The 13,201-nt window shown below is 39.1% G+C and overlaps 1 pseudogene; it reads right to left on the reverse strand.

The window, feature by feature from the left end:
* Positions 1 to 519: 519 nt before the first annotated feature.
* On the reverse strand, positions 520 to 8,180 carry LOC104871446 (annotated as a pseudogene).
* Between the last annotated feature and the right edge of the window lie 5,021 nt (positions 8,181 to 13,201).

Below are 13,201 nucleotides of genomic sequence, written 5' to 3' on the forward strand. Positions count from 1 at the left end.
TCTCTCCTAAAATAAATCCTCCAACATTCTTTTCTGCTTTCAGGATCACAAAATTATGACATAGTAGAGCTGGAGAAGCTGTGGAGATTGTTTTATTTAGGGGTTCTTGACCTGCTGTGGGAAGAAGGTCTATAGACTTCATCAAATTTTCAGAGGAGTCCTTGACCCCAAAAGTTAAGTAAGGATCACAGTCACTCATTCAGGATTATATAACTAGTGGCAGAACCAGGGTCAGAAACTGGGACTTTTGGCTTCTAATACAAGGCTTGTTCTGCTGCACCATGAGACCAGGCTTAATTTCCAATTTTACATTATATACAGCTGCTATGTCTTCTTTTTTTTTCATTAGGTTTATTGATACATTTTAGGTATACAGTACAGTTACATTCATCATTGGGATCTTGTACCTTGACATGACAGGTCTTGGTTCTTATTTTTTCCCCATTCCCTTGCCCTCCATTCATCCCCTCCTCCCCTCCCTATTTACAAAGACTTTATTCCATTTTTTTCTTTTCTTATCTTCCCAAGACATTCCACAGGAATAAAAACTTGACATGGAGGACAAGGTAACAGTCTCAATAAATGTTGGTCCAGAAGGTTGCTCCCAAGGGCCTGTAGGCTGATGCCAGCCAGTCTGCTTTATTAATGCTTGATCATGACATGAAGCTGGACACAAGTGACACACTTCTCCAAAACTTTTTGGCAAGGTTGATGACATGTTGGACAAGGACCAAAGAGACAGCAATGTTTTTCTTGACTTGTATGATGACATGTTAGTGGTCAACTGGATAGTTCTTTGCATTTGGGTGGTTTTGTGGTTCATTCTTGGCCACAGGGCTGTCACCTTTGCCTTACCACAGCTACAGTTCACATCTACAATTTCTGAGCATGGACAGCAACTGCCTCTGTGGTAGACAGACAGACAGTTATGGTTTCTGCATCCAAAAGTCCGTCCACAGTTTTAATCACAAGATGGACAGTTCCCAGGGCAGCACTTTCTCCTGCTCTGATGCTTTCAACACACATAATTTCACACAGATAAGGTTTATGACATAACATTTGTTTTGTATGCTTTCCACAGTGACAGTGTTTTTCCACCTGTTGTCTACATGTTTCACAAGGACCATAGTGACAGTGCTGTGAGCATCTACGGATTCCACATTCCAGTACTTAGTCACAACTATCTCCACAAGTTGGTACATCTTCTGTACAAGGCAAAGAAAACTTTGATTTCTGACATGGACAGAAAACCCTTTCCTAGATCGAGTACATAGGCACCAATGTGGCAAACTTGCTCACCAATGAGACTATCACATGGCAATGTTTTTCTATGTACTTGGTCACGGTGCTACACTGGACTTGCACAACTTCTTTCAGCTACTTCTTTTGCCACAGATATATTTTTGTCTACTAACCCTTGCACAGGGTTGACAACTTCCTGCACAATAAGGATTTTCACCCTTATGTTGCCTATGGAGCACCTTTCACCCATGTGGCTGCTGATATAACCATTCCTTGGCACTGCATCTATGAAGGATGGGTTTTGCTTTTCTTTTTTATTTTATTTTTTTAATTAATTTTATTGGTACATTTAAGGTATACAATGTAGTGACATTCATCACTGCAAATTTTCGCCTTTACATAATCCATCTTGGTTCTTATTTTTTCCCCATTCCCCTGCCCTCCCTTCAACTGTTCCACCCCTCCCTATCTACAAAGACTTTGTTTCCATTTTTTCTTTTTCTCATGTTAATTCCATTCCCATTTTTCTTTTTCCCTATCCCTCCCATTTCCCATTCCACTTTGCACCTTTTCTTCCTATTTCAAATTACCTATTATTCCTTTTAGTTCTTGTTTACACTTTCACTTTCTCACACTAGAGAAACTGTTCAGTATTTACACATGTCCTATTTGTTTCATTTAAGCATATTGCCTCAGTGTGCATCCATTTAGCTATAAATGTCTCTAGTTTCTCATTCTTTATGGCTGAGTAGTACTGCATTTTATAGAAAAAACACATTTTCTTTATCCAGTCTCCAGTTGATGGGCAATTGGGCTGCTTCCAAAATTTAGCTATCACAAATTGTGCTGCTATGAACATGGGTGCATATATCACTGTGGTGTGATTCTTTTAATTCTTTTGGGAAAAATACCAGGCAGGGGGATAGCAGGGTCAATTGAGACTTCTAATCCTAGTTCTTTGAGGTATCTTCATACTGATTTCCATAGTGGTTGCACCAGTCTACACTCCCACCAATAGCGGAGCAGGGTTCCTCTTTCCCCACAGCCCTGCCAGCATTTGTTACTGGTTATTTCATGAGAGCAGCCATCCTTTCTGTGGTGAGGTGGAATCTCAGTTTTGTTTTCATCTGCATCCTCGAATGACCAGTGATGTTGAACATTTTTTCATGTGTTTATTTGCTACTTTCCCTCCCTTCTCTTTCTACTTCTTTGAGAAATGTCTGTTCATTTCAGATGCCCATTTTTGGATTGGGTCTTTAATTTTGGGAGGTCTGATTTTTTAAAGTTCTTTATATATTCTAGATAGTAGACCTTTGTCTGAGGAAGAGCTGGTGAAAAGTTTTTCCCACATTATGGGTTGATTCTTCACACTATTGGTTGTTTCTCTTGCTGTGCAGAAGCTTTTCAATAAGAAGAAATCTCACTTGTTGATTGTTTGTACTAGTTCACCATAACTGAAGTTTTGTTCATAAAATCTTTTCCTACACCAATGTCTTCAAGAGTTCTACTTAACCTCTCTTCCAGCCAGTTTAGTGTTTCTGTTTTAATATTTAGATCTTTAATCCACTTTGATTTTAGTTTAGTACCTGGTGAGAGATACAGGTCTAGTTTTAATCTTCGGGAAGTTGAAACCCAGTTTTCCCAGCACCATTTATTAAAGAGGCTATCTTTCCTCTAGTGAGGGTGGTTGGCTCCTTTGTTGAAGATGAGGTGGCTGAGTGTGTTTACAGTTGTTTCTGCATCTTCTAATCTGTTCCACTGCTCCCCAGGCCTGTTTCTTTGCCAGTACCATGTTTTTATCACAGTGGCTTTGTAGTATAGTTTCAAGTCATGGACTGTCATACCCCTTACCTTGTCTTTATTGCCTAGAATTGCTTTTGCTCTTGTAGGTCTCTTCTTGTTCCAAATAAATTTTTGGATTGTTTTCTCAAGTGTCTGTGAAGTATGCTACTGTGATTTCAATTGGGATTGCATTGAATCTATATAGCAGTTTTGGAAGTATGGCCATTTTCACTATATTGATTCTTCCTATCCATAAGCAAGGGATATCTTGCCATATTCTGATGGCCCCTTCAATCTCTTTTTTTTAGAGTGTTATAGTTTTCAGAGTAGAGGTCAATGATTTCTTTCATTAGGTTGATTCCTAGGTATTTATTTTTTTGGATGCTATTTTAAAAGGGATTGTCTCACTTCTCTCTCTGTGATTCTGTTTTTTTGTATACAGGAAAGTGATTGATTTTTTTTGTTGACATTGTATCCAGCTACTTTGCTGAATTTGGTTATTAAGTCTAGAAGACTATTGGTGGAGTTCTTGGGGTTCTATAGTAGAGTATCATGTCATCTGCAAACAATGGCAATTTCATTTCCAAACTTTCTTCCTTTTATTTCTTTATCTTGTCTAATTGCTGTGGCTAATGTTTCCAAATTTATATTGAACAGGAGTGGTGATAGTGGACATCACTGTCTTGGTCCTGATTTCAATGTGAAGAAGTTCAGTTTTTGACCATTTAGTATGATATTGTCTGTTGGTTTTTCATAGATGACTTTTATCAGATTGAGGTAGAGACCATCTATTCCAATTTTTTGGAGGGTTTTTATCATAAATATGCATTGGATTTTGTCAAATGCTTTTTCTGCATGTATTGAGATGACCATATGGCTTTTGTCCTTGGCTCTATTAATATAGTGTATTACATTTATTGATCTGCATAAGTTGAACCATCCCTGCATCCCCAGGATTAATCCCACTTGGTCAGGGTATATGATCTTCTTAATGATCTCCTACATTCTGTTTGTGAGTATCTTATTAAAGATTTTTTCATCTGTGTTCATTAGTGAGATTGACTTGTAGTTCTCTTTTTCAGCTGGGTCTTTCTCTACTTTGGGGATCAAGGAGATGCTTGCTTCCAGTAATGAATTCGGGAGTATTGTTTCTCTTTCAATTTCACTGAAGAGTTTTAAACAGAAGTGGCATTAGTTCCTCTGCAAATGTCTTGTAGAATTCAGCAGTGTAGCCATCAGGAACCAGACTTTTCTTAGTTGGTAAGTTTTTGATTATGTTTTCAATTTCATTGATTATTGGATTGTTTAGAATTGTTAGGTCATCTTTGGTAATTCACACAATCTAGGAATCTGTCCATTTCTTCTGTATTTTCCATCTTATTGGAGTATAGGTTCTTGAAGTACATATTGATGATCCTCTGGGATTTCTGCTGGGTCTGTTGTAGTTTCACCCTTTTCATTCCTAATTGCATGGCTTTGGGCCTTTTCTTTCCTTTTTTGGTAAGGTTGGCAAAGGATTTGTCAGTTTTATTTATCCTTTCAAAGAACCAACTTTTGTCTTCACTGATTTTTTTGTATTGTTCTCTTATTCTCCATTGCACTAATTTCTGCCCTGATCTTTATAATTTCCTCCCTTGTATGAGCTTTGTGTTTGACCTGCTCTTCTTTTTCTAGAAGCTTGAGATTCAGCATTAGGCTGTGTAATTGAGCTCATTCTGTTTTCCTAATACGAGTATTTACTGCTATGAATTTCCCTCATAAGGCTGCTTTCATTGTGTCCCATAGATTCTGATATGTTGTATTGTCATTGTCATTGTGTAGGAACTGTCTGATTTCTTCTTTCCTCTGTGACCTATTGGTTATTCAGAAGTGTGTTGTTCAATGTCCATGTGTTTATGATATTCTTGTGGTTTCTTTTGCTGTTGATCTCCAATTTCATCATACTATGGTCTGATAATATACAGGGAGTAACATCAGTTCCTTTGCACTTACTTAGACATACTATATGAGTGAGTGTGTGGTATATTTTGGAGAATGATCCATGTGCAACTGAAAAGAATATGTATTCTGATTTCGTGGGGTGGAACACTCTATAAACATCTGTTAAGTTCATTTGTTCAAGAGTTTGAGTGAGTTTTACTATGTCATTGTTTATTTTTTGTCTGGTTGATCTATCTGCTTGTGACAGTGGAGTATTGAGGTCTCCTACTACTATTGTATTAGTGTTGATATGATTTTTCATGTCTGTTAGTATTTGTTTTATGTAGTTGGGTGCACTTGTGTTTGGTGCATATATATTTATGATTGTCATCTCTTCCTGTTAGATTGTCCCCTTTACAAGGAGGTAGCATCCTTCTTCGTCTCTCTTAATCAGTGTTTGTTTGAAATCCACTTGATCTGCAAAGAGGATAGCTACTTCTGCTTTTTTTTTTTTGGTTCCTGTGGCAGTATTGTTTTCCATACTTTAACTTTCAGTCTGTGAGTTTCTTTTTTAATTAGGTGTGTTTCTTGTGTGCAGTATATTGTTGGATCTTGCTTTTTGAGTGCTTGTTTGGTATTCATGAAGTTCCTCAGGTGTTCTTTGTCATAAAAGTCTCTTATTTCTCCATCAATTTTGAAAGATAGTTTTGCAGGGTACATCAATCTGGATTGGAAGGTTTTTTTTTTTTCCTTTAGGGCTTGAAATATGTCATCCCATACTCTTCCTGCCTTGTGGGTTGGTGTTGAGAAGTCTGCTGTAATTCTGATGGGCTTTCCTTTTTATATGATTTGTTTCTTTTCTCTAACTGCTTGTAGAATTTTGTATTTCTATTGGATTTCTGGAATCTTAACTATTATATACCTACGTGTAGATTTTTTTTTTTTTGATCATGGCTAGTTGGAGTCCTATAAGCCTCACTTATCTCTATGTCAGGTTCTTTCCCCCTATTTGGGAAGTTTTCTGCCTTTTAAAAAATGTCATCTGCACTCTTTTCTGTTTCTTCATTGACTCCAATCAGTCTTATGTTATTTTTCTTTGACTCATCTAGCAACTGGCAGATTGGTCTCTCATGGTCCCTTACTATTTTTAAGAGATTTTTCCTTTTCCTGGTCACTAATTGCAATTCTTTTTTTTTAAATTGAGTTTATTGGTACATTTTAGGGATACAGTACAGTTACATTCATTGTTGGGATCTTGTACCTCTACATGACAAGTCTTTGTTCTATTCTCACATTTTTCTTTTCCCTTATTCTGTCTTCTATATCTGAAATTCTGTCCTTGCATTGGCTCATTCTGCTGTGTAAACTTTCAATGGAGTTTTTAATCTCCTGGAAATCTTGTTTGCATCTGTTTTATGGATTCCATTTGTTTCCTGTGTTGGGATTCCATCATGTTTCTTAGCTCCTTTATTTTTTTAAAATTTATATCTGCTCTAGATTTATTAATCATGTCTTGTACTATGGGAACAATTCTTCTGTTGTCTGAGAAATTATTTGTGACTTCACTTTTTCCAGATCCTCTTTTGTTGCCAGTTCAGGTGTTTGCATCTGTTTTATGGATTCCATTTGTTTCCTGTGTTGGGATTCCATCATGTTTCTTAGCTCCTTTATTTTTTTAAAATTTATATCTGCTCTAGATTTATTAATCATGTCTTGTACTATGGGAACAATTCTTCTGTTGTCTGAGAAATTATTTGTGACTTCACTTTTTCCAGATCCTCTTTTGTTGCCAGTTCAGGGAGTCCAGGTAGTTGAGTATCAGATTGTTCAATCTCATTTCCCTTTGGGGTTGTCTTAGGTGATCTGGAAGGCTGGTTTTGGGACTTGTTTCTCTGTCTTCTCATTTCAACAGATGAAGCCTGCTGTGCCTTTATTGGGACAATTTTTTGCTCACCCAGTGGTCTTCAATTCTTACCAAACCTCCAAGATGCCTTTTCTCTGCTGCTCATTAGGACATCAATTCCTGGGTTCAAACTACCAATGCTATTGGGGAGGTCTCTGACTGAAGCTTGTGCACCTGTGCAGCTCTTTCCTGGATGAGCCTTGGCTGGGTGGGTTTGCCCCAGCCTCTGGGGCTGGGGTGGATCCCTGGCTGGAATCTGTCTGCAGCCATGCTGGTCTGGACCACAGTGCTGCTCTCCAGAATCTGTACACACTCACTGTTGCTATGGAGTGGACATCTGCAGCTCTTTTCTGGGCAGTCCTAAGCTGGGTGGGCTTGCCTGAGCCTCTTGGGCTGGGGTGAATCCCTGGTTGGGATCTGCTTGCCGCTGAGCTGGTTTGGACCACACCACTGCTCCCCGGGTTCTGTGCACTCTCCAGGTTTTGCTTTCTTACAGTAACAGGTAGTTGTAACCATTTTTGGACAAGGTGGGCAAGGATCTGGATGACAGAGGAGTGAACACTTATGACCACAAGGTGGTTTAAATTCCCTCTCACATATTTGACTACATGAGTGAGGCACAAGCTATGGATCTAAAGGGTGGATCTTGTAGTTTTCCACAGTAGCAATAGTACCTACTGAATGTTTCTGATTGTTTGTATTCAAACCTGCACTTTGGACAAGGCCAAGGATAATTTCTCATTCCCAAATCATCATCTGTCAGAGAAGACAGAAGAAACTGGCTATCTTTAGCCCACTTCTGGATACAGGGAATGTGAAAGATACAGAGACATCCCATACAGCTCCAAACTACTTGGTTTTACTTCACTGAAGCAATACAAATTAAGCATGTCATAGCCCCTGCTTGAAAAGCTTCATTTACATACTGTGTTTTGTTCACTTTAATTTACGTACATCTCCATCTGAGTATTGTATATTATAAATGTATTAGAGGACATATTTTTTTCACTGTTTCCCTTCAAAGTCTTCATCTGTTTCCTCTTCAGATGACGAACTAAAATTTTCTTCAACAAGTTTTCTGGCTGCAGCTTGATTAGCCTTCTTAATTTCTTCAAATTTCTTCTGAAACTTTAGTTCTGCAGCTGCAGGGGTCTCAGTTCCTTGGGTCTCTTCCTCCAGGGCTGGGGCCAGAAAGCACAGAGTGCCCCCACTTCTTCTCTCGCCCTCCTCCCCAACCATGAAGTGGGACTCCAATCACTGGGAAGGTGGCTGCAGTCGCCCATCCTCAGGCTTGGCCTTGGCCACAGGCCATCTGGCACCAGGAAGCTCCCATCCCCAGTGGCCTCCCTTGTGAATCTTCTGTAGCAGCCTGCTGTGTCTTCTTAAATTCATATTCTCAAGAATTAGAAAAAAGTCACTGATAAGATCAGATTGATTAAAACATATTAATCCAAACAAATCAAAATGATTTCTAAATTCTGAAGTGGTATACTTCCTTTTATATAAAATTTTACCCTCTTTGAATATATCTGAGATTATATTCCTGAACACAAATGGTACAGGAGGGAGGAAAGATGGAGAGAGAGAGAGAGGGAGGATGAGAGAATGTATGTTGAGATGGGTGGGTGGTTAGTGAAAACTTCCAAATTAGTAAGTCTTTTCTCCTCCCTAACTCATAGAGTATTCTCTTGGGAATACCTGGGATTTCTTGAGATTCCCACAGGATCAGTTCTGCTACTTTTTCCAGTTGAGAAAGTGTATCAGGATGCAAGGAAGAATGATGCATTAACAGTTGCAATACCTTGCATACAGGTTGAGTGTAATCATTATGTACTGCAAATATGTACTAATAAAAATAGAAATTAAAAACCAAACCAATCACAATACCCCCAGTGACTGGCTGTCAAGCCTTGAGGATGCTGGACACAACTATGAAATCCACACACCATGGAATACTTTTTCATAAAGCCAAGAACGTAAGTGCCAAGTTTTATCAATCCACTGACCTAAAGAAAGCTAGGAGCTGGTATTTTCCATAATACGCTGCATGGGCTTCTTATACTGTGAGTGTTATGAGTCCTTAGTCCGGCTGTGTGACCAGGAAGGATCCTTTGTTCTGGTCTCCATTATTCCTTTTAGTAGTTTCATCAGGTAGTGGGGATGTCTGGCCTCATTGTTCACATTAATGTAAATTGTCTTCTTTTCAGCCACGAATATGAATGGCTCCTCAAATGCTCTGATCATGACCAGCTCATTGATTGGTTACAACCGTGAGTGGATTATAAATCTCCAAGCCAAGGCTCTGCTCTCATTGTGCAGGGAGGGGCTTTTGTCCAGCCATGATAAAGATGATGGCTTAATCTTTTTTTCCTTTTATTTTCTCATGATCTAATAGGATAGACATGAAATATGGCCAAGTAGTTTAATCATACCTGTCATCTGGAGGCTGTAATTCTTTGAATTCTGTTTTATTAGCAGTATTTAAACATCTGACCCAACTCAGAGTGCTCAGTTAGCCAAGTAGTTTGACATTTTTTTTTCAAAACTAACAAAAATGCAATAAAGGAAAGTGTTGTGGTTAATATCTAAAACGTCTCTGCAAAGTCTCATGTGTTCAAATGTGGTGCTTTGGAAAGGTGATTGGATCACTATGTACCATGCTCACCAGTGGATTAATCCCTTAATTAGTTCATAACTGAATGTGCTAGTAGGGGGTGAGAAGTTCCCTGGGTTGTGAACTGGAAGGGTTCTTGTCCCCAGCTTCACCCTTTTCTCTCTGCTTCCTGTCTGCCATGAAGTGAGTGGATATCTTTGGTGAACCCTTTCTGTTGTGCTATTTCTGTCTGGAAGCCAGCTGGCCATGGACTGAATTCCCCAAAGTCATGAGCCAAATTTAACCTCTCTTTTAAGTTGTAGGTGTTGGGCATTTTGTTCAAGCAATGGGAAAGAAGGAAGAAAGGAAGCAAAGATTGATCAAGTCTACAGAAGTGGTTTGAAGCTCTGGGATGCACCGTTCTAGTGCTTGCTACTTGAGAGGGAGGCAGGAGCTGAGGGGCTGAGAGAAAAGCAGGAGGATTCTGTTCCTGAGGCTGGTCACTGCCCATACCTCCTTGAGAGGACTCCTAAGATGCTTAAGTGGGTTCTAGGGGAGACATTAAGCTTAGGTTTTCTTTGTGGCTCAATCTGGATTTTTCTTGCTTTGGATTCCTGCTAAACCCAAGTAAGTCTTGAGGTTTTTTGAACTCCTATGAGTGATGTCCCAACTCTGACAGGCTCCTTAGATTTGCCCCTTCTCTTGGCAATCAGCAGGTCAGATGAAATTGCTGGCGTACCCCAATCCACTGCTTGATTTGTCATCGCTCTCTGGGCTTTCTGGGGCAAAGAGTGATTTTCTTTTTTTTGTACCAGGGATCAATTTTGGGACTTTGCACTTGCAAGGCAGGCGGGCAGAACCACTGAGCTAAATCCTTGGCCCAGGGCAAATAGTGATTTTTGGCAAGATTAAGATCTTGGCAGCAAAAATATTCATCTCTTTCACCTTTCTTACTAGACCTCTGGTTGTGGCAGCAACTATGTTGCATAATGTTTTGGAGCACACAGCATTTGGTGTCAGCCTACTACTCTCAAGGAGGAAGTAGGGATGAATTTTTTTGTATATCAAGACCATCATTTAGAACTAGGAATGTAGCTCAGTTGGTAAAGAGCTTGCCTACTATGTGTGAGGCCCTGGGTTTGATCCCCAGCACTAGAAAAAGGAGACTACTTTGTGGCTTTGGGAAGGGACATCCTTCAGGATCTCTTTCCTAGATGGAGGCAGAAGGATAGTACACACCAGGTAGGCCTAGCAGGTATATTCCTTTGGCTGTAGATTGAAGAGTTCCAATTAAATTGCCCTGTGAATGTCCCAATATATGAGGGGCCACTGTAACATCTGAATAAATCTAACCACCTCATGGAAGAAGTTTCTTTGACTTCTTGAGAATTTATTTGGCAGAAGCTTCTTTGATTAATTTTTAAAGACATTTGTTTTTGCATTTTTGAATTCAAAATTGGATGAAAATGAATCTTAAACCTTTTGGAAGCAATGGTTTTGTGTGTGTGTGTGTGTGTGTGTGTGTGTGTGTGTAAGTGTAAAGCTTTTTCTTTTTGTACTGGGGATTGAACTCGGGACCTTGTACTTGCAAGGCAGGCAGTAGCACCATTGAACACTGTTAAATCCCTGGCCCAAGACTTGGATCTTGATGGAAGGGGACAGCCCTATAGCCTTTCAGGAACGGTAGTTGGAGATAAGGCCTATAAATAAACAGTTGAAGAGTGTTTCTCACTGGTGTTTATTAAAACAGAACAGTGTGAACATTTTATTAAACAGTGTGAACATCTTATTAAAACAGAACAGTGTGAACATTTATATCATCATCCCAAAGTAGACAATTTGTTTTAGTCCATTCAGGCTGCCCTACCACAGCCTGGTTCATCTACATTGTTGCATATGTCAGAATTTCCTTCCTGCTTAAAATTCTGTAGCCCATTGGATGTGTGGACCAAGATTTGTTTATCCATCAGAGTTTTTGGAATGGACATTTGGGTTGGGTTGCTTCCTTCTCTGGGCTGTTGTGATAGTCCTGCTGTGAGTCCAAGTGTTCAAGTATCTTCTCACATCATCTGCTCTCAGTTCTGCTAGTTGTGTACTCAGATACTTTAGAACAAGAGAAATTTATTTCTCGTATTTCTGGTACTGAGAGAAATCGAGATCAAAATGTGGGGAGATAGAGGGTCTGAGTAGGAGTGGTTTTCAGAGGGCCGTTTTTCATGGGATTGGCACATGATGGAAGGTGTAAGGGCTTCTCTTGGGCCATTTTTGTCAGAGTACTAATTACATAACCTAATCAGTTCCCGAAGTTCCTAGGTCATAAAGATTTCAACAAATGAATGGGGTGGGGAGAGCATAACCATTTAGTCTATTGTACAATGACAGAATCTAAGAGGGACCGACTATACTTATACGGCAGATGGAATTGCAGTGGGAAAAATCTACTCAAGCTTTAAGTTTGTTTCCAATGCAGATTGCCTAAAAAGAAAAATATCAAGAGAGATTGCATATCTCCCCACCATCTGTCCTCTCACTAGGAGAACTTAGGCTTTGTGTAACTTGCAAATGATCAGTTAAACCTCTTGGGAACCACTTTTTGAGGCTGGAGAAGCACATTTATTTTCCCAGGTGTCTCCCTTAACATCTATCTGCATCTAGGCAGATACAAAAAATCTCAAAAATCATCTGAACATGTGAACATGGAGTCTCTGCGCATGTGATACAGTACGATATATTTTGGAAGATGTACTCTCCATGAGTAAACCTCCAAGTTAGGATCAGAGACGTGAAGATCTTGGCAGCAATGCAGGCTGGGAGTCTCATGTACCCCACTGTTACAAGGGAACAAGAAGGATGCATGAAGTATACACCTTTGCAGTAAATCAAATGTTTGTTGGATGAAAACCCACATGAAACTAAGTAGCCCAAGAGACTGTCTCTTTACAAACTCTGAGTCTGGATAGAAGAAGCTTCATTCATGGAAGAGGAGACAGTAGTCTGGGAGACGTGTCTTGGTTCTTTGATCAACTGTTGCTTTAACAAAGTGCTTGTGTTCTAGTAGCCCCCATTTTACTTAATAATGGTCCCAAAGTATGAGAGTAGCAATGCTGGCAATTCAAAATGTCAAAGAGAGGCCATAAAGTACTTCCTTTAGATGAAAAGATGAGTTGATCATAGATATGTATAGGAAAAAACAGTATACTATCTGGGGTTTTAGGCATCTAATGGGGCTCTAGGAACATATCCCAAGTATGGCTAAGTGAGGACTATAACATCAGTAAAAACCAACCAAATAAACATAGAACTTTAAAAAAGAGCCCCTATAGGTAAATCTAAACTAAATTAGCAGTGAGAAAGCATAGAATATGGAATAAAAATATTATTAAAAGAAATTGATTCTTACAGTAAGTCAAAAAACAGAATCCAATCTTATGCTGTTGAAAATAGTATACCTCAAAGTGAAGGAAATATTTAAGTGTCAAAGGAAGGGCAGATAATAACCGAGAAGTGGAATAAAGGGTGCAGGATGTAGCTCAGTGGCAAGTGAGAGGTCCTGAGTTTGATCCCTAGTATCAGAAAAAAAAAAGGATGTGGAATAAGCAAGCAGTAATATAAATATGATTAAGAAACACACTTTACAACAAATTAAATGAGATTGTGAAACATTTTATGTTGATAAAATAAAAAATTATTATCAGAACATGTTATCACCCTTTGTAAACCAAATAACATTGCTTTAAAATACACAATTATTGTTGGAAATA

The sequence above is a fragment of the Fukomys damarensis genome, unplaced genomic scaffold, assembly GCF_012274545.1.
Source record: "Fukomys damarensis isolate Sample0158 unplaced genomic scaffold, DMR_v1.0_HiC HiC_scaffold_1, whole genome shotgun sequence".
NCBI classification, from domain to species: domain Eukaryota; kingdom Metazoa; phylum Chordata; class Mammalia; order Rodentia; family Bathyergidae; genus Fukomys; species Fukomys damarensis.